The sequence below is a fragment of the Spermophilus citellus genome (genome assembly GCF_964194105.1).
Source record: "Spermophilus citellus genome assembly, chromosome: 5".
In the NCBI taxonomy this organism is placed as follows: domain Eukaryota; kingdom Metazoa; phylum Chordata; class Mammalia; order Rodentia; family Sciuridae; genus Spermophilus; species Spermophilus citellus.
The window spans coordinates 51765027-51789749 of record NC_138186.1 but is presented as its reverse complement, the minus strand read 5'-3'; the positions used below and the strand labels follow the sequence as shown (position 1 = coordinate 51789749).

The window sequence follows — 24723 nt, the reverse complement described above, 5'->3', positions numbered from 1 at the left end:
GCCTCTCAGCCAAGCGGGTAAGATCTCCAGCTGTAAAGGCCCCATCCTGCAGCCCAGACGTGCTCTGGTCCATCCCAGCCTCACTGGCACTTGCTACTGGACCAGTCTTCTAAAATGGATGGCAACAATCCCGTCTGCCAGTATTTACATCAGCATGAAATCCCCTCCTGACCTTGGCAACCACAAGATAATAAGCACTGCTTGAAGCCACTAAGTTTGGGGTAACCTGTTACACAGTGATAGATGACCAACACTCTTGACTTCCCATCACCCCTGAGCTGTTGCTCGCACTTTCCCTCCCCGCACCTCTCGGTCTGCTCAAGTTCTGCCTAGCCTTCGAGGGCCACTGCGATTACAGTAACTGCTGTAATATCTGCGCACACGGAGCCTTCCTTGCAGTACTAGGGATCAAACCCAGGGGCACCTGTCACTGAGCACATCCCCAGTCTTTTTATTCATTTATTTATTTTAAGTTTTATTTTGAGATAGGGTCAAGTTGCCCAGGCTAGCCTCAAACTTGTGATTTTCCTGCCTCAAGTCTCCCCAAATAGCTGGGATTCCAGGCCTGTGCCACCATAACCAGTCATGATCTTAAATATAGAAAATTCTAAGGGATCCAAAAAATCCAGAACTGTTAGAACTAGTAAGTACAGCGAGGTTTCAGGATACAAGATCAATACATAAAAATTACTTGTATTTCTATACGCTAGCAATGAACCAAGAAATCCAAAGTTCAGTCTGTCTAATAAGAGTCAAGAAGCAGAGTCCAGGGACATTGAGAGGGGAAAATATGCTAGAAAAGTTCTTAGAAATCCCAAGAGACTTGTCTTTTGCACAAGCACCAATATGGAACTAATTAAAGAAGAAAAATAACTAGATATATCCTGGTGATGTGTTTGAAATACAAGAATAAAGTAAATTCTAATGTACTTCAGAGAGGAAAAAAACATTTCTTACAAAAGACCTAGAATGTGACTAACCTCATCAGTTGCATGGCACTTCCTCAAAAAATTAAGGCTCAGTTGTGGAGTGCTTCGTGGAATGCCATGAGGCAGGGATGCGCTGATCCCAGCACCACTCAAAATAAATGAGTAAACAAACAAATAAAATCGTAAGTTACCATGTGATACAGCAATTCTATCTTGGGGTATATATATGCCTGGGAGAACCAAAAGCAGGAATATGAACAGCTATCTGTATACCCATGTTTACAGCAGTAAATTCTGTAATATTGAAATAATCCAAATGTCTGTCGACGGATGAGGAGATAAACAGATGTACTACACAGATACAATGAAAACTTATTCTGCCCTAAAAAGGAAATGGGTGTTATTATTTTATAGATCCGGAGTTTCGTTTTTGGCTATTATGAAAAAAATTCTGGAGATGGACGGTGGGGTGATTACAGAAGAACGTAAATTTTCTTATTACCATGGAATAAAACACTTAAAATGGTAAATTTTATGTTATACATATTTTACCATGATTAATAATAAATAAAATAACCAATAAACAAAAAAGAATGAATGAATCAGTGAGAATATGGCACAATCACTTTGGAAAACATTGTAAGTTTCCTCAAATGTTAGAGTTATCATATGACCCAGCAACTTCACTAGGTACCAAGAAAACTTAAAGTACATGTCCACACAAAAGCCTATACATAAATATTGAGAGAGAAAGAATGAAAACAATCCAAATGCTGATTTGAAAACAATCCAAAACCATCCATTAACTGATGACTAGATAAACAAAATGTTGTACATACACACAATGGAATATTATTCAGCCTTAAAAAGAAATGAAGTTTTGTTACAATCTACATGCTAAGTGAAAGAAGCTGTACATAAAAGGATAAATGCTGTAGGAGTCTACTTATACAAGACGTACAGAAGAGGGGAATCCACAGAGAAGGGAAGAAATGGTTGCCAGAACATGGGTAAAGGTAGGGAGATATTGGACTACATGCTAATAGGGATGGAGTTTGTTTTGGGGGTGATTTAAATATTCTGGATTTGATTAGTAGTATTCAACACAGTGACTATATTAAAATCTACTTAGGTGGACACTTTAAAGTAGTGAATTTTGTGTTATGTGAAACATCTCAATTTTAAGTGCTGTAAAAATACATAGACTATAATACACAACAAACAGCTCACATTCTTTCTGTGGTTCAGTGATCCAGAAGCTTCTCTCTGTCCATGCCCTCCAGCCCTGAAATGCTGCCTGGCTCTTTTCACTGTCTGTGTCCCCTGGCCCTCTCTGGCTGCTCACTTGTCCTTCACCTCCCCCAGGACTTGCCACTTTCAGACACTCGGCCAAAGCCTGCCCTCGCCTCACTGATCCACCTTTTCCTGGCGGGCCACACCACCTACTCAGACCTACCGGAGACCGTCTGGAGGCCAAGACACCAGTCCCAGAAGTCACCCCAGATGAGCTGCCCAATGACCAGGGCTGCGGTTTCAAGCGTGTGTCAGCTGAGGTATACTGTTTCACATGGGAACTTAATTATAGCTCAGGAGTGGAGGAAGGGAGAGGAATGGGGCAAGCTTCGAGGGGACGAACAGGAAGCCATCCGGCTGTCAGCTGGACGGGTGTCTGCCAGGTCTTGCAGGAGAATGCGCACCATCCAGGCAGATGCCCGGGAACACACAGCCTACGGACATCAGCCTGCGGTGAAGCGTGAATTCTTGGTATAACCCGCGCGCAGGCCCAAGTGGCCCAGAAAAAAACCTCCACCAGCTCTCAGGGCCCGAGAGGCCTTCATGCCTACAGCTGGAGACCTCGTTTTATTCTGCAGGAAGTGAAGGGAGTTTTCCCCGGCCTCTGAGCTGCTTTTCTGGAATGGAATCTTTGCTACGATCTAAGGGCGCATGGAATATCCTCCCCATGCCTGATTACTATGCTCAGATCCCCACCCACTGCCCAGGGAGGTACCACGGGGCTGTGCAGAGGCTGCCACATATGTGTCAGAGGGCACAGTAGCTGGCTGTACCAGACTTGTCATGCCACATGGGGCCTGGGCAGGCCAGGGAACTGGCAGGTAGAGAAAGCAGACGGGGGAGGGGATAGAGAGAAAACCTCTCTGGGAGGATCACGGACATACAGAGTCTGCTTAGAGAATAAGGTCCCATCAAGGCAGACTTTCTATTCCCTGCTTCTGGCCGATATCTGGACCCCTTATTCTCTAGGCTTCTTCCTGGACAGTTTGCTTGCTATCCAAGGAAGTCCCCACAGCCACCTGCTGCCTGCCTGCCCCAACCCATCACCCAGTTTCTTTTTCTAACTGCCCCAAGATAGAGCCAGAGACCAGGCCCTCCTCCCGGCTACTCCTCCAAGACCCCGTCCCCAACCCAGAGACCACCCTTCCTATCTCCTCCCTGTGAACCGCTTTTCTGAGCTCCAGAGAGATTTCTCCCCCAAAGCCATAAAAAGAAACCTTCAGACTGGAGACGGTCCTTTCCTGGATATGTACAGAAGAGGAAAAAGAAGTGGTCAGAGAGGGCAGTGGCATGGGGAGGGAGAGGGCCCAGGACAGGCGGACCCTAAGCAGGAGGCAGAGGCGACACTTTCGCACCACCCATCCTCTGCCCTTAGGCAGTTAACACCAAGGGACAGCCCCTTCAAATGCCTTCTCCACAAAGGGCAGGGTTGGGCAGGGGCAGCCTGAGGGTCATAAGAGACACGATGAAACCACCTAAAATATGGGTAAATCACAAAACTGAGTGTTAACAACCCCCACCCCCTTTTTTGTATCAGGGATTGAACTCAGGGGTGCTCATTCTCTGAGCCACATCCCTACTATCCCCAGCGGCACCCCTCCTTTTAAATTTTTTTTTTAAAGAGAGAGTGAGAGAGAGAGAGGGAGAGAGAATTTTAATATTCATTTTTTTAGTTCTCGGCGGACACAACATCTTTGTTTGTATGTGGTGCTGAGGATCAAACCCGGGCCGCACGCATGCCAGGCGAGCCACATCCCCAGCCCCTCCTCCTTTTAAAGACAGGGTTTTGTTGAGTTGTTTAGGGCCTTGCTTAGTTGCTAAGGCTGCCTTTGAACTTGTGATCCCCCTGCCTCAGCCTCCCAAGCAGCTGGGACTACAGGTGTGCCACGACTGCCTGCCTCAGTCTAAATCCCAGATACAGTTTTCTGAAGGCACCTTCATTGTTTGCCGATAGTGAAATAAAAGCCTGCCAGCAGCAAGTCCTTCTTCCATGACTCCTGCCCAACTCCCAGGACCACCTGCAGCGACACAGACCCTGACTGCTCCCGGGCTCATATTCAAAAGCCAGGGCCTCAGCAAGGTGGAAGAACAAAACCGGCCTGCCTCTGACAGCCTCGGGATAAGACATTCCCTAACACCTCCTTCCTCCACCAGGGCCTAGGCAGGGGCTGGCAGGGGGATACCATAGGTATCCTGCCACTGGGAAGTGCCCCGTGGGGTCCCACGAGCAATCACCAGACTTGGATAGTACCCACTTAAGCCCACGTTCAGATGCAGAGAAGACAAACAGTCTCAAATTCTGTTCAGTCGAACCAGCACTTCCCAGCCTTCACCTCCATTGCTGACTTCAACGAGCCAAATAAACAGTCAAACTCAAAGACACTCCTCTGGGCCCTTCCGCACTGCAGCTCAGTTCACCTCGGGTGCAGGGTCTAGGGTTACCACCCCACAGAGGGTAAAGTGACAAGTCCAAGGTCACGCGGTTAGAAACTGGCAGAGCCACAACTGACTTCCCTCACAGTCTGGCTTACACCACGACCCCACATTCCCTCGAAGTTCTCACCCTTAGAAGCGGGCGGCAAGCTAGAGTTACAGAGCCACATGCTGCTTCCTGCTCTGCTCCTTCAGAGAAACCAACAGAAAGACGAGTGTGTGTGTCACTCTCTCAGCTGCCAGTCTCTGGCTACTGGAGCTAAGATGCTACTATGCCTGCCTCGACTGGTCCCCAATGACATCCCTGCACCCCACCCCTACCTCCAGGCCAGGAAAAGTGAATAGAAATAGAAAAGGTTCTCTTAAAATAAACCAGGGGTGGAGGGTTCAAGGAAAGAGAAAAGAATAACTCCACTGCTGGTCTGAGCGCTAGTCTGGGCAGGGCACATGTTGTGAAGCAGGACAGGTATCAGGAGCCCAGATTCCCTTGCAGCCTCTGCTCACAAGCCTGTGCATGCACTTATGCATATCACTGGCACACTCCTGCAAAGTCCAGGCTGGGGTACACTGGCAGGAAGAGCAAAGCTTTAGAACTGAGAAGGAATTCTAAAGGCTCAAATTCCAGTTCTGCCACTTGTTAGCTGTGTGACCTAAGGACGTTATTTAACCACTCTGATCCCACACCTCATCTGTAAAATGGGAATACCAATACCAACGTCTTAAGACTGGTGTGAGGGGGAAGGAGGCCATCTATGAAATAATGCTTGGTCCAAGAGAAAATCTGAATGAAGGCAATCTCTCTCCCCTCCTCTACATATGTACACATCTGAGCCATCTTCTCTTCCTCCTTTGCCTTCACCAGACTAAAAGCCATTTTGATCATTCACTCAGAATAGAGACTGAGTCCTTCCCAACCTCCATGCTTGGCCCACAATTTGACTGGTGAGTTCCTGCAGTTCTTCAGGGTTTCACCGTCTTGGAGTGGATCCAGGGAGCCACAAAGCACAATCACTCGCAGGGCCTCCTCTGCCCACTGACCTGGAATGAGACTCTGCAGGAGGCCCGGGGCCTGCCAACATTTTGCTTCTGCTCAGCAACCAACAAGGGACTCTGCTGTTCTCTGAAACCAACACCAGTTTGGCCAGTCAAGCAAGTACTTTCCAAACTGGAACAATTACATTCAGCTACCATCCCTCCTAGAAGGCCCTGCTATGTGGCAATCAAAAACATGAGTTTAGTCACTTGGGTTCAAATCCCAGCTCTGCCACTTATTAGCTGTGCAACTTTAGGAAAATGTCCTAACTGGTTTGAGCCTCAATATCCTTACCTATAGAAGGCATGCAATGATTCCTCCCTCAGAGTCACAGTGTGGAGAGGGATCAACACAGGCGTTTCACATGTGGGAGCCACATTCTGCGCACAGTTACTGAGAGTCTAATGGCTCGAGAAGGGGACTAGACACAAGTGGGGACACAAGTCAGTCTGGCTTTTGAACTCACAGTCCAATAGCAAATAATTGTCCAATGGGATAATATAACCTGGTAAGTGCCAAGCCAGAAGGGAAGAAGGGAACCTTACCCAGACCCTCAGAAGGGAAGGTGGGGAGGAGATGTCAATTGGAAAGACTGCCAAAGCCAACATTCTCAGTTATCTCCTTGAGCCTAACAACTGGGAAAGGGTCTGTGAGTGAACGTGTCGGCTTAAGCCCCCTTCTATCCATGCCCCGTGAATGTCTTCCCAGACAGGGCTCTGGTGTAGACTACCACCAGGGCCACTCTGAGAGGAAAGACACTTAGGCTGATCTTCTAGTTACCTTCCACCTGACAGGTGCTTGCTGAGCACCTCTATGCAAAGTACTTGAGGGCCTTAATCAGGGGGCCCAGTTTCTGGGGAGATGGTCTTTGACTGCAGCTAATGAACACCTTCAGGTCTGCATTGCAGGCCTCTGACTCATACAGAACATCCATTCTCTTGCATGAGGAAGTAGAAGGCAGAAAGGTGGGCAAGGTGCAGGCTGCCATCCAAAGACAGCAGACAGGTGCACAGGGCAAGAGTTCTGGGAGTACTGGAAGTACAGCTCAAGAAAGGCACTTCTTGCTTACCTATATTGTGCCCCAAGAGGGGGCACAAAAGTGAATCAAAACCAGATAATCTCAGCAGCAACCTAGGCCTGCGGGGCTCAGAGGCAGGCCTTGGCTTGGGTGCATGATACCTACTGGGTCAGGGAGTGTGCCAGAAAACAGACTAGACTTTTTTTCAAAGGTGACACACTGAAAGAATATGACAGGCAAATTGTAAATCTATGCTGTAAATACACCACAATGCTAAGATGCCAAGAGAAAAACTCTTAGGAACCACATAGAATATAAACAGAAATTTACCCAGTGATTTCCACTTGGGGGCTAAAAGTTAAAATTGGTAAATTTGTTAATGGCCAAAGATTTTGTTGTTGTTGTTGTTTGTTTTTAATGACAATCTATTTGACCCCACTTATATAGAGCAGGTGCTGGGCAGTCACCTCGGAAGGTAAAATCAGAGAAACAGCAGCAGGATTTAATCCATGGAGACAATTTGTACTCTGGCCTCAGATGACGACAGAGCTTACCATGGACTAATGACAGGCTGGCAGTTTGGAAAGTTGCCAGCGCACCAGAGCTGTCACGGTCTCTATCTAGGGAGAGGGGGACTTTTCCACCTGGGCTTCTTGACCTTGTGGGATCTGATTTTTAGAAGTCCAAGGACTAGAGGCAGAAGAGGGGCTGCGCTGGGTGCAGCCAGAGAGGTTCTTGACATCTTTGGAGACAGGGAAGAAGGATGAGCATGAAAGCAGCCTCCTAGGAGGCTGAGGCCACAGACCTGCAGCTCAGGGATGGGCAGCTATGAGTGCAGAGGGCCCAAGTGACAAATGTGGGTGGCGCTGGCACGTGCGCCAGGCTGAGTAATACTGTGGTGCTACCTGGAGGAAAGGTGAGGAGGTCAGGGGCTAGGAGAGCAACTCAAGTGGGCATGTGCAGAACTCCCGCCAGGCTGACCAGGAGAGGGGGGTGGCAAGAGCAGGCAGGCCTGGGGGCCTGGGCTTCCTCCCGGGGCTGAGGAAAGTGATGGAGATGAAGATTTCCCAGAACCAGAACTGCCCATTGAGGGCGGCCAGCCTCCATGTCTAGGCACCTGGCCCCATAAACACTGAGGCTGGAACTGCCTTTGTTATTCAGAAAGAGGAGGCTGGTTTTCTTCCTTTTAAATTTTTATTTTATTTTACTTGTGGTACTAGGATTGAACCCAGAGGATGGAACCCAGGGCACTCCACCACTGAGATACACGACAAGCCCTTTTCCTTATTTTGACTAGTTAAGTCACCCAGGCTGGCCTTGAATGTGCCATCCTCCTGCCTCAGCCTCCCAAGTAGCTGGGATTATAGGTGAGTGCCACCAGCCTGGCTCCTTCTAATATTTTAAACTATGTTTACCTGCTAATAATATTCCCTAAGGATGATATGACAAATATCTACCAAAAAGAAAATGAAGAACACGGTATGAAAACTGAGAAGCAATGAGAGGAAAGAGGAAAGGGCAACTGAAGTAAAAGATTTTATAGGACCCCAGCCATGTCTCTTGACTTCATCCCCTCCAGCCTACTCCACCCTTGCTCTGTTCCAGCCACACCTGCTCCACAACAGTCCTTAATTAAACACACAGTGGTGCTCCACCCCAGGACCTTTGTACACACAGTCCCTGAATTATCAGCTTTTTTTTTGGGGGGGGGGGTTGGTATTGCTGGGATTAGAACCCAGAGCCTCACATAGACTGGGCAAGGGCTGTACTATGAGTTACATCCTTGGCCCAAATTACAAGAGTTCAACAATTTTTCAACTTTACAATAGTGCAAAAACTTACACATTCAGTACAAACGATACTTGGAATTTTGAATTTTGATCCTCTGTGAAGCTAGCAACACTCTCTTGAGATAGATGCTGGCAACAGCCATGATCCACGGCTCCAAGGCAGCCACAGATGATCCTGAGGGCAAACCACCTACTCTACAGAGAGGACTTTGTTGTTAAGCTGTGATATTCAGCAGGTGCAGGGTATTAAATGCATTTTGACTTGTGGTATCCTCAGCTTTCTGGTTTACAAGGATGCCGCCCATCCTAAGGTGAGGAGCAGCTAGCTGGACTTGTTCCCCTCCACCTGTAAGCATCTTCCACAGCTGGCCACTCCTCTTCCAGTTCGGCAGCACCTTCTCAGTGAGGCCTTGTCTGTCCTCTACTACTTAAAACTGTCATTGTCCTCTTTGTGCACTATTTTTCTATACAGTATTAATCACTATCTGACATGCTTTTATTAATTCTGATACCCTCTCCATCCTCCAGCTCAAATACCAGATTTTATTTTAAATATTTTTTTAGTTGTCGATGGACCTTTATCTTATTTATTTGTTTGTTTATTTACTTATTTTTATGTGGTGCTGAGATCAAACCCAGTGCCTCACACATGCTAAGCAAGCGCTCTACCACTGAGCCACAACCCCAGCCCAGAACAGATTTTATTTTTTTTGAGACGGGGTCTCACTGTTACTCATGCTGGCCGTGAACTCCTGGTCTCAGACAATCCTCCTGTCTCGTTCTCCTGAGCAGTGGGACTACAGGCACAAGCCACTGCACCCAGCTATGGAAGATTTTTAAAATCTGCTTTGTGTTACCCACTCATTCTCAGTGCCTAGAAACAGCCACCAGCACCTGGAAGGTACTCAATAAATAACTGCTGAATAAATGGAAGAAAGAGGGATGGAATTAGAATAAGATAGTCACTAATCCTGGACCCTCAACAGTCTGAAAAACACCATTTAATTGGATCAGATTGAAGGTATGGGATGAGCTCCAAAAGCAAGGATCAGATACTATCTGAGGTCTTCTCTTTTGCTCCCAGAAGTCCCCTGAGGATCCCCCCAAAATGCAGACTGTCTCAAATATTAGCTTGGAACAAGGCTGGGCTACATTCTAGTGCCATGGAAGAGATACCTTAAAATAAGAACAGGAATCAGCCAAGTCACCCACCTGTGCCCAGAGGCAGATAATCCCTTTATTAGTTTCCTGTTATGCTATAACAAATTATCACAAACTTAGTGGCTTAAAACAAATCACATTTATTCTCTTATAGTTCTGGAGGTGGGAAGTCCAAAGCTAGCATCACTGAACTAAAACCAACGTGCTGGCAGGGCTGCACTTCCGCCAGAGGTCCCGGGGAGAGTCTGTTTCCTTGCCTTTTCCAGCTTCCGGAGCTGCATTCCTTGCATTTTTTGGCCTCTTCCTCTGTCTTCAAAGCCCAAAGGGTAGCATCTTGCAGCAGTGGTCACACTGCCTCTTCTCCAGTTCAAATCTTTCTACTGTCCCCTTATAAGGACATCTGTGATTGCATTTAGGGTCCACCAGATAATCCAGGATAATCCCCCATGCTGGGATCCTTAACTTAATCACATCTGCAGTCCATTTTGTCATATAAGACAATATTCACAGATTCTAGGGGTGATGGCCTTGATATCTTTGGAGGCCATTATTTAGCCACCAACAAGCAAGCAAACTCCAAGGGCATGTAAGAAACAGAAGTCTGAAAAACACCATCTAGTACTGATCCCTGTTCACATGACAAAGTGTCAGATGGGGATCGGTAATGTCCCCAGGCCTAGGCTTTCTTTAGCTCTACTTGTTGCTATTTAAGTAGGCAGAAGAGAATTCATTTTTTTGGAACTGAGCACGTGCACCTTTGTGGCCCTCTTCGGAAGGGAAAGGCAATTTTCTTTAAGTCCCCAGGGGCTGCTGGGAAAATCATTCCAGGGTGCAAGCTGAGGGTCAAGGGGAGCCCTTTGAATCTCTGGATTGTCCTAAAGGTCAGGAAGCTGAGAAGAATGGTCTGGGTCAAACAAACCCTGGGTGGCAGAAAAGCTTTCTCACAGGAGAGCTGCCTGTGCCAGACAGTTCTGAGAGTCGGGGCATGAAGAAGACTGTGTGATCAGAGCACCCTGACCCCCTGCTAATGCTGGGCACCAGGAATGCGCTAGTTAATGGCAATTGGCATGCTGGGACCACCTGTTCTCTACCGGGCACCTCTGGAAGCTATAGGAAGGTGGCTTCTGCCCAAATGCTAAATGATTTGGAGAAGTACAAGCCTGAGGGCTGGGGGTGAGGTGCAGCAGTAGCACACCTGTCTGGCATGTGTGAGGCACGGGTTCGATTCTCAGCACCACATATAAATAAAAAAAAATAAAGATCTATCAACAACTAAAAATATATTTTTAAAAAGAAGAAGAAGAAGAAATAGTAGTAGAGACTGAGAAACACAACCACTCTAGGAGTTGGCTTTACTTCTTGGACACGCCCTTCCGTGTATAGACAGCCACTGGCTTCGTAGTTAGTTGGAACACACTGCTCACTGAGAGCCACTTCACTCCTTCCAAGGACCTCCAGGGCTCAGGGAGATATCTGAGGACAGCACTGGTTCTCAGGGACCAAAGGTGATTTCTGCCTCCCAGGAACATTTGGCAATGTCTGGAGATGTTGATTTTTACCACTGGGGAGGGGAACATGCTAATGACATCTAGTGGGTAGAAGCCAAAGATGCTGCCAACCATCTGGATGCACAGGACAGCCACTGACAGATCCCAGGTCTACAGTGCTGGGCTAAGAAACCGTGTACTACAGGAAATGGAGGCAAAGAAAATCAAGTGACAATTAGCAGCAGGGAAATGTTTCAGGCAATAAAAAGGAACAGAAGAACAGTACCGTCTGCTTGTTTAGAAATGCAGATGCTGAGTCCAGCGTGAGGCTTTGTTGGGTGGGGCAAGAGTGAGCACCAGACCACTGCGCACGCAGCATGGCCTGATCAGCAAAGGCTGCAGGTTAGGAGAGTAGGCTGACTCATGCTCCAGCTCTGGGCCTCTGAGGTCACAACTCAGGGACAGGGAAGTGCCAAAAGCAGTGAAGAGGATCAAGGGTTACAGCAGATGACAAACGGAAGCCGTGACAATCTGCTGAGACACCCATTATGACGACAGAGTTGTGAGCTTAAGCACAAGGCAGTACCCTGGGCCTCCCGGGAGCCTCTCCTTTCAGTGTCCTCCTCGTGGGAGAACACTCGCTGTCAAAACCATGTCCCCATTAGCTGTGTGGGGCTCAGTAATGGTCTCAGGACAGTTGCTGGGATGACTACAAGGCTGGAGAGAAGTTAGGCTGAAAAATACACTGGAAAGAAAAAGAAGGGAACCACAACACGCCACTCTGCCGCCGAGGGCTGTGACAAAGGTGAAGATGCCCGTTTTCTGTCTGGGCTCCCAGCATGCCGGCTGGAACTCAGGAAGAGGCGGGTTCAGAAAGGCATTTCTCCCTAAGTTCGCCACCTCAGAACCCAGCAGGAAGGGGATAGACAAGAGGTGAGGTTCATTTTATTAATATTTTTAAAATTTTAGTTATTTTGAGGTACTAGGGATTGAACCCGGGAGTGCTCTACCACTGGGCTGCATCCCCAGCCCTTTTTATTTTCTTATTTTGAGATAGGGTCTCACTAAATTGCAGAGGCTGGCCTTGAACTTGTCATCCACCTGCCTCAGCCTCCCAAGTAGCAAGGATTATAGGTGTGCACCACTACACCTGGTAATGCTTAACTTTTTTTTTAAAGAGAGAAAGAGAAAAAAAATTTTTTTTTTAAAGAGAGAGTGAGAGAGGGGGGAGGGAGGGAGGGGGAGGGAGAGAGGGGGAGAGAGAGAGAGAGAGAGAGAGAGAGAGAATTTTTTTTTAATATTTATTTTTTAGTTCTCGGCGGACAAAGAGAAAATTTTTTAATATTTATTTTTTAGTTTTTGGTGGACACAACATCTTTATTTATTTATTTATTTTTTTAATGTGGTGCTGAGGATCGAACCCAGCACCCAGTGCATGCCAGGTGTGAGCGTTACTGCTTGAGCCACATCCCCAGCCCCAATGCTTAACTTTTCATGTACCTTCACAATAAAACCTAAAATTTAGTTGCCTTTTACTTTTGTGAACCCTTGAGTTAATCTCTCCCATGCAACCATAACCCTAAACAGGGGTGAGGGTTACTCTCCCCACACCTGGATACCTAAACTGTGTGACTGATAGGTCAGAAGCAGTCAGAAGCAATGCACTGAACCGCACCCAGAGGAACTCATTTAATGTGAGGAAGAACCTCCTTACATTGAAACCACTGTGGTAGTCCCCTACCCATCTTCTCCCGTCTTCTCTGCCTCCATTCCTTCTCTACTCAACTCATCTTTTTTGCAATATTAATATCATCACTTCTTGCTCCAAAACCATCAATGGCTTCCCACTGGCCAAGGAACAGCGTGCAAATTCCTTTACTTGGCATTCAGTGCCCTCTATCAACCCACGAAGAATTTTCTAATAATTATTTCTAAGAATGGAAATTATAAGAAGATGCACTTTCCTCCTAGAATAAATTCATATATAGGTCAGGTTACCTCATATAAAGGATGCTAAAAAGTAGCAGCTAGTCTCCAAGGAAGCCTCTGTCTCTCCCCAGGGAACCTCACCTCTTTGTATTCACACCCTTATGTAGTCCTCTCTTTGAATCTGTTAGTCCTATGACCAAGAGAATACAGAAGTAACACTGTGACCTTGCTATTTCTGCCTGCATCTCTCAGTATGCTCACTTTTAGGATGCTTCTGCTCAGAACCCAGCTATCATGCTGTGCAAAGCTCAAGGCACATGGAGGGGCCACCCACAGGCAACAGGCAACATTGAGTACCAGGCAGTGAGTGAGTCGGGTGCAAGTCCAGGGCAGCCATGCTTTCACATGATGCTGCCCAGTCTATAGGTCACATAAGAGACCCAAATGAGATTCACCCAGCTGAGTCCAGTCAATTCGCAGAACCATGAAAAACAATGAAGTGCCATTGCCCTGAAGAATGTCCTAGATAAAACCAATAAAAACTAACTTTATTAACTTCAACCTCTGACAACTTTTGTGTGTGTGTGTTGCTGGGACTCAAACCCAGGGCCTTGCACTTGCTAGGCAAGTGCTCTGCCACTGAGTTACAACTCCCCAGCTCAACATGTAATATTCCACGTAACAAAATGAGAGTTACATAATGGTTGCAAGAAAAAGTACTTGTATCACTAAGTTGCAAGCTAAACTAGCCACTTTTTTCATGGAACACAGTTTTTCTCCAAAAGAAGATTAACAGGGAAATTATGATTGATTAGACTTTGATATTCTTTTTCTTTAAAATAAGTGAAGTAAGCCTGCCACTTTAAGAAGTAACAGCATGTCATCCATAATTTAAAAAAACAAGCTCTCAAGGGAGAATTCATTTCAGGGAAAACTTGTAAAAACAAGTGCTCCTGAGCACTTAAAAACTTTCTGATGAGGGCTGGGGTTGTAGCTCAGTGGTAGAGCCCTGGGGTCGATCCTCATCACCACATAAAAATAAATAAAATAAAGGTAATATGTCCAATTACAACTAAAAAATACTTAAAAAAAACTTTCTGATGAGATCAGTGGCAATATTAATTAATATGATTTTTTGATATTGTAAAATGAAATGTGTCAACATTTGGGAGATCTATATAATTCAGTGAGCCAATAGTTGCCAACCACCAATTCAAAGTAAAATTGTCACTCAAAGTGCAAGACAGACCAAAGGATTTTAATGTCACAAAGTATAGAAAGTTTGTTGATGAGGTTCAGACCCACACTGCAACTAACCTTAAACTACCACTTGCTGAGTTAGACAAGTGAGGCTCTTTTGAGCATCAAAAGAGAATATCTACAATTATTGGCAAAGGTTATTAAAATACTCCTCCCTTTATAAACCACATATCTGTGTGAAGTCCAATTTTCTTCGAATCCTTCAAACAAAATAACATTTTGCAAGACCTTGAACACAAAAGTTGCTAAGAGCCACAGCCGAGTTGGGATGGCGCCAGAAGGTTAAGAGGTGAGCCAGTGAGAGCCATTAAGATAATGATAATTAAGTTATAATTGCTGTGACTGGATGATGCTGGATTGGGACAGGCTATGTACTGAGTTGTATATGGACCCTTGCTGTCCGGCAATAGGGTGGCTCCTGAATAGGGTGGTTCCTGCTGCCTCGGTGACCGCCACTTTGGAGTTCTCGCTGAGAGGGCGCAGAACCCGGTGGAGAGCTGGGAAAGTTCCGGGGAGAGTTCCTGGGGAGTATGCGTGGAGTGCTGGTAGAGTTCAGGCAATAAAGCTTCCTGTTTGACAAGTGCTTTGTGGCGGCTTGGTGATTTGTGCCCAGCCAGACTGAGGCAAAAAGTAGCTGTAAGAATTCAGCTATCCTAGCTGGGCATGGTGGTGCACACCTGTAATCCCAATGACTGAGGAAGCTAAGGCAGGAGGATCCCAAGTTTGAGGTCAGCCTCAGCACTTAGTAAGGCCCTATCTCAAAATAAAAAGGACAGGAAGGTCTGGGGCACAGCACTCGCCTGGCATGTGTGAGGCCCTGGGTTCAATTCTCAGCACCACATATAAATAGAATAAAATATAGGTCTATCAACAATTAAAAAAATATTTTTTAAAAAAAGGACTAGAGATGTGATTCAGTGGTAAAGCACCTCTAGGTTCAATCCCCAGTACCAAAAAAGAAAAAAAAAGAATTCAGCTGTCTTTTATTAAATCATAAAAAGGTAGGCAAAAAGAGTAAAACAATGTCACTTAATCACTTTGCTTTGAAATAGTTATTTCTCATTAAAAATATTATTTATAATGTAATAAGTTAATTTTATATATTAAATGAATTGGTACATTATTTTTTAAAATTCCTCAGTTTTTGGAGGTCCTCAATAATTTTTAAGAATCTAAAGTGGTGGGGCCAGGGCTGTGGCTCAGTGGATAAGCACTTGCCTTGCATGCGTGAGGCACTGGGTTCGATCCTCGGCACCACATACAAAAAAAGATAAATAAAATAAAGATACTGTAGTCATGTACAACTAAAAAAAAAAATCTAAAGTGGTTTGTTTTTCATTTTTTATTAGCTCTTCTCAGCTTATATGACAGTGGAATGTATTCTGGCATATCAGACATACATGGAGCATAACTTCCCATTCCTGTGGTTGTACACGGTGTGGAGTTACACTGGTTGTGTATTCATGTATGAATATAAGAAAGTTATGTCTAAATTCTAAAGTGGTATTGAGGCCAGAATGTTTAAGAATCACTGTTTCACACTATTCTAAAATTGACTTCAAAAGAAACCATTTTCCCCCCAAGGCCCTGTCCAAGACCCAGTTTCTTGAGGAACAAGGTCCTTTCTCAGTGACAACCTGCACATCTAACTGTGCATCCTCTACACAGCACCATGTTCTCAGTAGCCACAAGCTCTTTAATATCTAAAAAATCTTTCCTGTGCATGTCTTCTTTCCCTAGCCAGGATCTGACTCATCCCAGAGGCGCCCATGTGAAACATCTGTCCCAGAACCTGACCCACACACAGGCTTCAGGTAGGAAAGATGAAGGTGGCAATAGCCACGACTTCCAGAGATTAACACAAAAATACATGACAAAGCTATAAAATCTAATAGTCTCAACTTTGCCAGAGGACACTAAGAAGACAGCTTCTAGCTAGGACTGGGAGCTCAAAGCTCAGGGATGAATTACAGCCGATCCCTGGACATGCACAATTACTACCACTGTGGCTAGCTGTCGCTGAAGCACATGACAAAGCAAATCAATTCAGCCCAGCAGCTCTCCCTGCTCAGAGGGAACATCCACCTCCTCCCCTCTGAGGGAACCTCACAGGCCTCCAACCCCCCTTCTTCCTCCCTCGAATTCCCTTCAGAGGAAAGGACTTGATAAAGGTTGGAGAACAGCAGGGACCCCTGCCCAAGACCTTCCTGAGAGATCCACAAACAACCTGACCCCCACAGATGGACAGACCCAGGGCCTCACCACCCTGTTCAGCAACAGGAAAACCTGCAGGGTGTTAAAGGCAGAGAAAGGGAAGTGAAGCCCTCAAACAGCTCCTGGAACCACTGAACTTCAGAGATTAAAACAGACAGGAGGCCCACATTTTCCCGGCCACCAGCAGGGACCCACCATAACCCAGCTTCCTAAATAGTTGAGACAATGAACACCAAATTCCCTGGAGCACCCCTCTGAGGGTTTATAAAACCTGCCAGGCATCCTGAGAACAGGGAAACAGCAATGGAAAACCACAGCGTTTTTCAGATTCTGGTGAGAACCCACTAGCCTAGCAGAAGGGGAAGGAACAATTATGTGTATCATGTCCTGCTCTCATATATGCCAGCCCATGGACGGGAGAGACAGGGACTGAATGTTTTTACTATCATCATTTCCCAAGTGCCTGGTATACAGTTGGTACTCAAAAGTATTTGTTCCATAAATGAAAGAGAATAATGGACTGCATCTTTGTAACCTGGTACCCTCAGCATTCATGTGGGTGGGGAGGAAAGTATGTTCATTTATTCATTCAACAAACATTTACTCAGTGTCCTTTCTATGCCAAGCAATGTCATAGACACAAGAGAAAGAAAATAAGTCCTTGCCCTCAGGAGTTTGTTTTTTAGTAGGCACAAAGGTGAAAAAAATCTCCATGCTCCTAAAAAAAATATGTAAGTCACTGATATTCAGTAATTATTTAATAAGTGCCTACTATGTATAACTGAAGGACAGCAGGTACTATGACAAGCACCTGGGATCTGGGACTCAGAGGTCTAGTGAAATCATTTCATCCTCAAAGCCAGGCTCCTAAATCTGAATCCTGTTTTGGTCAGTTGTCAGAGGCCCCAGAGAGTAAGGGAGATGGGATTACCTCTAGGGTGCATCCGTCTTCATCTGTCAGTGAGCAGAAGCCTCTGTGTGAGTATCACGTGCATGCCCACGGCCCCGCTCAACCCTACAGGACAGAAAGAAACCAACATCTTCAGCTGAGAGATGCCAGGGGTCCTGAAAGTTGTTCTAGTATGTTCTTGTTAAATACCAGGACTCAAAAGAGCGCTCCCAAGGCAAGCTGGCTCTTCAACTGTCACACACCCATCCTGAGATGTTGTTGTTATTCTGAGCCTGAGTCAGCAAATATTTCTCCCTCCTGGAAGTAGTCTGTGCACTTCTAAGCAAGCAGACACTGGTTTTGCTGATTTTACCAGGGTGGGGCAGAAAGAGCTGGAAACGTAAGGAAGAGGTGGTGCCCAACACCCCACCACAGGTGGCAGCTCAAAAATGTTGAGATGTCCTGAATCATGTTTGATTCCTTAGCAAAACCCCACAGACAGGACTAGAGTCACAGCCCCGTCACCAGCCTGCTAAGCTATGATGGCCAGGAGTCATTTGCCAAGGAAGCAGACCCACATGTTTGAAATCTGATGCAAGTGGCCATTCTCTCCCTGCCAAGCTCCAGCCAAGTGCCCAGCTCCCCTCTAATATCCTGGAATCCAGCTGTTGTAAGCCACCCTTCCGGGACTCCAAAGGCAGAGAAAAATGCTCTGGGACAGCAAACCATGTCCAAGAAACAGCCAGTGGGCAACCTGGAACAACATGGCAAGGGCAATGGGCACAGGGCTTCTGGCACAATACAAGCCAGGGCCTGGCTGGACAAAGTCCATGGAGACACTGGATCTCAGGAGGAAGAAGAGAATGTTTCCAATGTGGACAAGGCTGGGCTGAGGGCCTGGTTCCTGGCATCTCCAGGCTCTCCAAGGCACTGGAGGAGGGCACCACCATTCAGCTTCCCAGCCTACAGGGAGCACCAGGGGCCTCAGTGACAGCATCCAGCTGAAACCTTCAGGAGTCACAGGTCTAGCTCCTCCTGGAAGACACAAGCTGCACTGTCCCAGGACATGTCAGGCTCCTCAGGCCCTGACGACAGCTTACACAACAGTCAGGCAGCTGCACTCTATCCCAAACAGAGGCCCACCAGCTTCCCAGGTCAGTACCTGACACTGACTGTCCTACTGGGCCCTCAGGGAAGAGAGTTAAGGGGCCATGGGTGGGGGTGGTGGCTGAGTGGGGGGGGGGGGGTCCCTCTTCCTGTGTGGGCTGAGGTATACACCAAAAAGCAGTGGAGAAGAGGCAAGGAGAAAGGCAGCAGAACATAGGAGCTGACAGGTCACACCACGAGTAGAACACCATCAGGGGCCTGCCACCCCACAGCACGGAAACACAAGCAGGCTGACCCAGGCCCTACAAAATCACTGAACAGGAACTTAGTAATCAATAATCATGACTACCCACTCAAAGATCACAGAGTGGACAAACTGCAACAGGCTATCAAGCCAGGGCGGCTGATGTCCAAGCCACTCCACCAGGACTGGGTCTACCTGTAACCAAGGCCCTACTAACAGGTAAGCAAAGACAGGGAAGCAGCCACTCCCTCCAGAGTTAGAAGTCAGAGACTGGACCAAGTTACTATCAAACACTGGAACTCGACCTCAAGAATGACCCGTTATGGGCTGGGGATGTGGCTCAAGCGGTAGCGCGCTCGCCTGGCATGCGTGCGGCCCGGGTTCGATCCTCCGCACCACATACCAACAAAGATGTTGTGTCTGCCGAGAACTAAAAAATAAATATTAAAAATTCTCTCTCTCTCTCTCCTCTCTCACTCTCTCTTTAAAAAAAAAAAAAAGAATGTCCCGTTAAAATTCTGGAGGGGGCTTATGTGTGAGGTACTGAGTTCAATTCTCAGCACCACATATAAATAAATAAATAAATAAGGTCCATTACAAGAGGAAAAAAAAGTTGAAAAAAAAAAAAAAAAAGACTTCTCTTGGAATGCTTTTCATAAGAACCAAAAACCCTTCTGGTCCACTTTTCCCAAATCGCCCCAAGTACTGCATAGACAAGGCTCTGGGGTCAATGGAGAGGGGACTGGCTCAGTGATACACTATCCATGATCCTATGGCTGCCCCAGAAAAGGGTGAGTGTGTAAGAGAGTTACAAAAGTGTCAGGTCTGGTAGAGCGGGTTTAGTTGGCTCTCCACCACAGCTCCTCAAGGCTGCCAGTTCTGTGGCCAATTCTGTGGCCAGTTCTGGCTCAGAGAGAGAGCATGACCCTCAAAAGAGGAGACCTAGAAACCTGGAACCAGTGAAACCACAGGCCTTCAACTCTGAACTTGAGAGTGGGTCACATTTTCAGAATCCTCCAAGACCAGATTGAACAGAAACAGAGGATATATTATTTCCTGAAGATTTCTCCAAGGGATGAATGCCAAATAAAAGAACTCAAATTGAAGGAATGTGAAAAGAACTTTCTGAAAGAAGGTTAAATGTCCAGACACACGATCAAGATGATGGGCTCTCTAGCCCAAGACAGTGATCCAGGTGTCTGGAAGCAGACAACTCAAGATCCTGGCAAGATCTATCTAATGCAGCCCCATAACTTTCCAGGCAGATATCAACCTGATACCCCAGACTAGGCCTGGGCAAAATGAACAGAGCTTTGGAGTCAGCCTCCTTCCTGGATCCACAGGAAATTAAGCTCCCCAAGAAAAAGTAGGGAGATAAGACTCCAAGAGAACCTGTTCAGTGACCAACAGCAGAGGCACATTCAGTCAGTTAAAGATACACAAGAGAAAATCAGCAACCAGTTCAAGCCACCAATAATAAAAGGAACAGAGGCCTGACAGCCCCAAAGCAAGGAGGCCAGCGATCTATTTCAAAATTCAAATAGGAAAAAAATGTTCTGGAGCCAATCAGAATACAAAGATTGAGAACCACAGGTATTCTCTACAGGCACTGCTTCTGGACACTTCTCTTAGCTCTTAGGGATGGGGCACAGTATGGAAGGTGGGAGTGAGAGCAAACAGAATGGGTATCATGGTTTAAAAGTGTTGTATACTTTCCAAATGAAAAGACATAGAATCCTGTTTCCTGGAAGGGAAAAGGAGTTGGATGAGGCCTCCGGCTACCCCTGGCACACACCCAACTCGGCACAGTCTCTCCCCAAGGGTTCCTGGAAGTCAACAGACTCATAAAAGGGAAGTATTAAAGCTGAGATTAGAAGAATGGGCTACAAATTGGACATCATCCCTGATGCAACACTCCAGTAAATTTTCCCACACAGACATAACTGTTATTTCAGACATTCACCCCCCCTTAATTTAATCATGGGCTCAAACACCCCAATCCTACCTTATGGGTATCTTAAGTGGAGGTCAAGTGAAAGCAGAGTAGAGTGTGGAGCTAACACTTCTCCCCCCAAAAAACGCAAGGAACCTGGAAGGACAGGAATGTGGGGGACAGAGCTGATATGGAGGAAAGTAGATGGGCAAGAAACAGGAGGTAGCCAGGGTAGGTGAAGCTTAGGCAGTCAGGGATTGCAAGCACGGGGCTGAAAAAAAGCCTCAAAATAACAACCCAAGGAGAAGAATGGGGAGCTGTAATACTGAGGGTGACTGACCAGGCAACGTGGGGCAGAGCTGGAGAGAGCAAAGACTAAAAGGGCAAGGATGGAAGGTGAAGGCAGGAGGCAAGGATAACGAGCGAAAGGCGAGTTCCCGAAGAAGAGCCAGGTAGAGAGGAGGACTGGGGGACATCAGAGAGAGATGAAGGAAGAGGTCAGAGGAGTGAGCCAGGATCCCGGGCCAGAGATGGTGCTCCCAGAGAAGTGGCAGGAGACCGAGCTACGAGGCCCAAGAGGGGCCAGGGAGTCGGGTCAGAAACGGCGGTGACCTGGGCTCAAACAGCCACGGGGGTCCAAAGGATGGGGGTGCAGGGACAGCGGGGCGGGGCGCCAGCAGGGCAAAGGACGACGGTGGGGCTGCCCGGGTCGCAGCGCTGGGAAGCTGCAGCGCCGCTGTCCACGGACCCCAGCGCTCCCCCACCCCGCTCCCCGCCGGGCCTCGCGCCCCAGGCCATCTGGCCGTCTCCGCCCGTGCCCGCCGCTGGCCTCCGCCGCCTGCCTGCTCGCTTCCCTCGACCCGTCCTGACCTGTCCCGGCCGCCTCCCGCGCCACCGCCGCCGTCCCGCAGGCTCCGCACAATCCTCCCGCTCCTGCCAAAACTTTTCCCATTAATCCCCAGCTCCGCCGCGGCCGCGGCGTCACACGCTCGGTGGCCCAGCCCCGCCCCCGCCAGAGCGACGTCACCGCGCAGCTCGGTTCCCCCCTCCTCCACGCCCCCTTCCGCCCGGTCTCAGCCAATCACAGCGCGTCTTGGAGACTCCCCTGATTCCGCCACTCCGCCCACCGCACGCTTCTCTGAGCCCGTATGCAGCGCCCTCTGGCGCGAGATTCGGGAGCGGCAGCTGAGGGAGGAGCGCACCAGGGCGAGCCTGGGCCAGTAAGACAAGTCCAGCAAGTCTTACAAAAGGAAATTCAAAGCTGGAAGGGAACTGAGAGGTCATCTAGTACAACCTTCTCCTCGTCCCAGTGAAGAAACAGGCCCAGAGAAGGTGTGTGGCTTCCAAGAAGAAGCAATGCTGAGCCGGGAATAGTGGTGCACACCTATAATCCCAGCTACCCTGGAGGCCGAGACAGAAGGATTGCAAGTTGGAGGCCAGCCTCAGCAATTTAGACCCTGCCTCAAAATAAAAAGGGAAAAGGGCTGGGATGTATTTCAGTGGTCGATCACTTGCCTAGCATGTGCAAGGCCCTGGCTTCAATCTGTAATAAAACATAAACACACACAGATTACCTCTCCCACTTCCTACCACTTCATATGCTACACCCTCAGCTTTCTGGTGTTGGAACTCTCAGTGACTACCCCCACCCCACCCCCGCTTCTTTCTTGCTTTCCTTTTTTTCCTACTTTTTGAAATGAATATTACTTTTAGAACTTAGATGTCAACCTCCTTGCCTTTTGAGATTGTAGTAAAAATGGACTGTGAAAGTCAAAGCCCTCCCTAAGACTTCTGCAAATTTCTGGAGACTTATATTCTAATTACGTCTGCCTCTTGGGCTTCTGCTTCCCAGGCTGTTACTGTACCACAGTTCAAAAATCTAAAGATGAAACTCAGCCCTTTCCAAGGACTTCCCACACCTCTTCCCACACAAAACATTTATGAGTACAGAAGACATTGTGATACTCTGGCTGGTGGGGCAGGGGCACATGATGTAAAGTCACCCATCAGAGCTCATTAAGGGGCTTTCTGTATCTCCCACTGAGGTTCTAAGCCCCCTTCGCCCCTTAGGGCCTGTTCTTCTCCCAAATTGCTCTCTACCCCTTTCCTCCCTGCCCTACCTTTCTCTCCTTGGCCCACCCTCTCTAGCACAACACAGATTGCTCCAGGTGGAAAGAGACATTTTAGTCATATAGCTTCATTGCTTGGCTTCCTGCCAATAATCATGCCCTGAAGATCTAACCTTCTCCCTCTAAGAGGCTTATTTCCCCTAATAAAGACAGTTCCTTCCCTAAAAGAAATTCTGAAAGCACTGCCAAGGCATTACTGGGGATTGAACTTGGGCCCTCAAGCTTCTACTCACTGAGCTACATCCCCAGCCTCAGTACAAGAAATAATCCTAAAGAAAGAAAAGATTTTATACACACAAAAATAGTCATTGCAACATTATTATTATTATTATTTTAAATATTTATTTTTTAGTTGTAGTTGAACACAATACTTTTATTTATTGTATGTGGTGCTGAGGATCAAACCCAGGGCCTTGAACGTGCTAGGCGAGCACTCTACCACTGAGCCACAACCCCAGCCCAACATTATCATTATTATATATTCATTTATTTATTATGTTTAGAGACAGAGTCTCTCGGTGTTACTCAGACTGGCCCAAAGCTCCTGAGTTCAAGTGATCCTCCCACCTCAGTAACCAAGTAGTTGGGACTACAGGTACATGCCACTTCACCCAACTCTGCAATATTATTTAAAATGAAAATGAGAGAGAGAGAGAGAGAGAGAGAGAGAGAGAGAGAGAGAGGGGGAGAGAACTGATTACCTAACAACAGAGAAACATTTAGTTAAATTATTCTGTATCCCTCTGATGAGATATCATATAGCCAAAAAAGAAAAAAAAACTTTATATAAAAAAAATTAGGGCTGGGGTTTTGGCTCAGGGGTAGAGCACTCGCCTAGCACACATGAGACACTGGATTCAATCCTCAGCACCACATTAAACTAAAATAAAGGTATTGCGTTCACCTACAACTAAAAAATATATTTAAAAAAATACTTGGTGTGGTGGCACACGCCTGTAATCCCAGTAGCTACAAGGCTGAGACAGGAGGATGGTAAGTTCAGAGCCAGCCTCAGCAACAGTGAGGCGCTAAGCAACTCAGTGAGACCCTGCCTCTAAATAAAATACAAAATATGGCTCAGGATGTGGTTCAGTGGGTCAAGTGCCCCCAAGTTCAATCGCCGGTACCCACCCCCCTCAAATATCACGGGGTGTGGTGGTACATGCCTATAATCCCAGTGGTTCAAGAGGCTGAGGCAGGAGGATCGCAAGTTCAAAATCTGTCTCAGTTGGCCATTTTCTGTCCTGAAAATGAGCCATGCCAAGTGTTCTACTCATTGACTCTGCTATTGTATACTGAATAAAGAAAAGCTAAACAAACAAACAAGCAAAACCAGTCTCAGCAACTTATCAAGGCCCTAAGCAACCCAGCAAGACCCTGTCTCTATAATATAAAAAGGGGTGGGGATGTGGCTCAGTGGTTAAGCACCCCTGGTTCAATCCTGAGTACCCAAAACAAAACAAAAACAAAAACAAAACACTTCCTTATATTGAGCAACCATTTTTATCTTCTAGTGCTTCCATGGTCAGTATCACTCTTCTACCCAGTAATCTGAGTGCTATCCCTTGGAAGTAAACTAAATCAAATGGTTTTCCAAATAAAAATCCTTCCACTGGGGGCTGGGGATGTGGCTCAAGTGGTAGCGCGCTCGCCTGACATGCATGCGGCCCAGGTTCGATCCTTAGCACCACATACAAAGATGTTGTGTCCGCCAAAAACTAAAAAAAAAAAAAAAAAAAATTAAATTTTTTTTAAAAAAAGAATCCTTCTGCTGTTTGACCCTATTCCTGTGTATATTTTAATCAAGCTACAACTTACCTAATTGCTCAATTAAAATTATCCTGCCTCTGTTTACCACAAAGATGTGTGGCCTC

At 46.9% G+C, this 24723-nt stretch overlaps 1 protein-coding gene across 3 annotated transcripts in view; it reads right to left on the bottom strand.

Annotated features, from left to right (window-relative positions):
- PPARD (peroxisome proliferator activated receptor delta) overlaps positions 1 to 21723 on the bottom strand; it is a 72629-nt gene extending 50906 nt beyond the window's left edge. The window contains exons 1-3 of one of the 3 annotated variants that reach the window (XM_081294517.1): positions 21591 to 21659; positions 20793 to 20876; positions 17479 to 17562 (exon numbers count right to left, since the gene is read on the bottom strand). The gene's annotated coding sequence lies outside the window, so the exon portion shown is untranslated. Of the gene's footprint in view, positions 1 to 2159; positions 2301 to 17478; positions 17563 to 20792; positions 20877 to 21590 lie in introns of those variants that run through there. The other 2 variants (XM_081294516.1, XM_081294518.1) reach the window with 2 other exon arrangements.
- Between the last annotated feature and the right edge of the window lie 3000 nt (positions 21724 to 24723).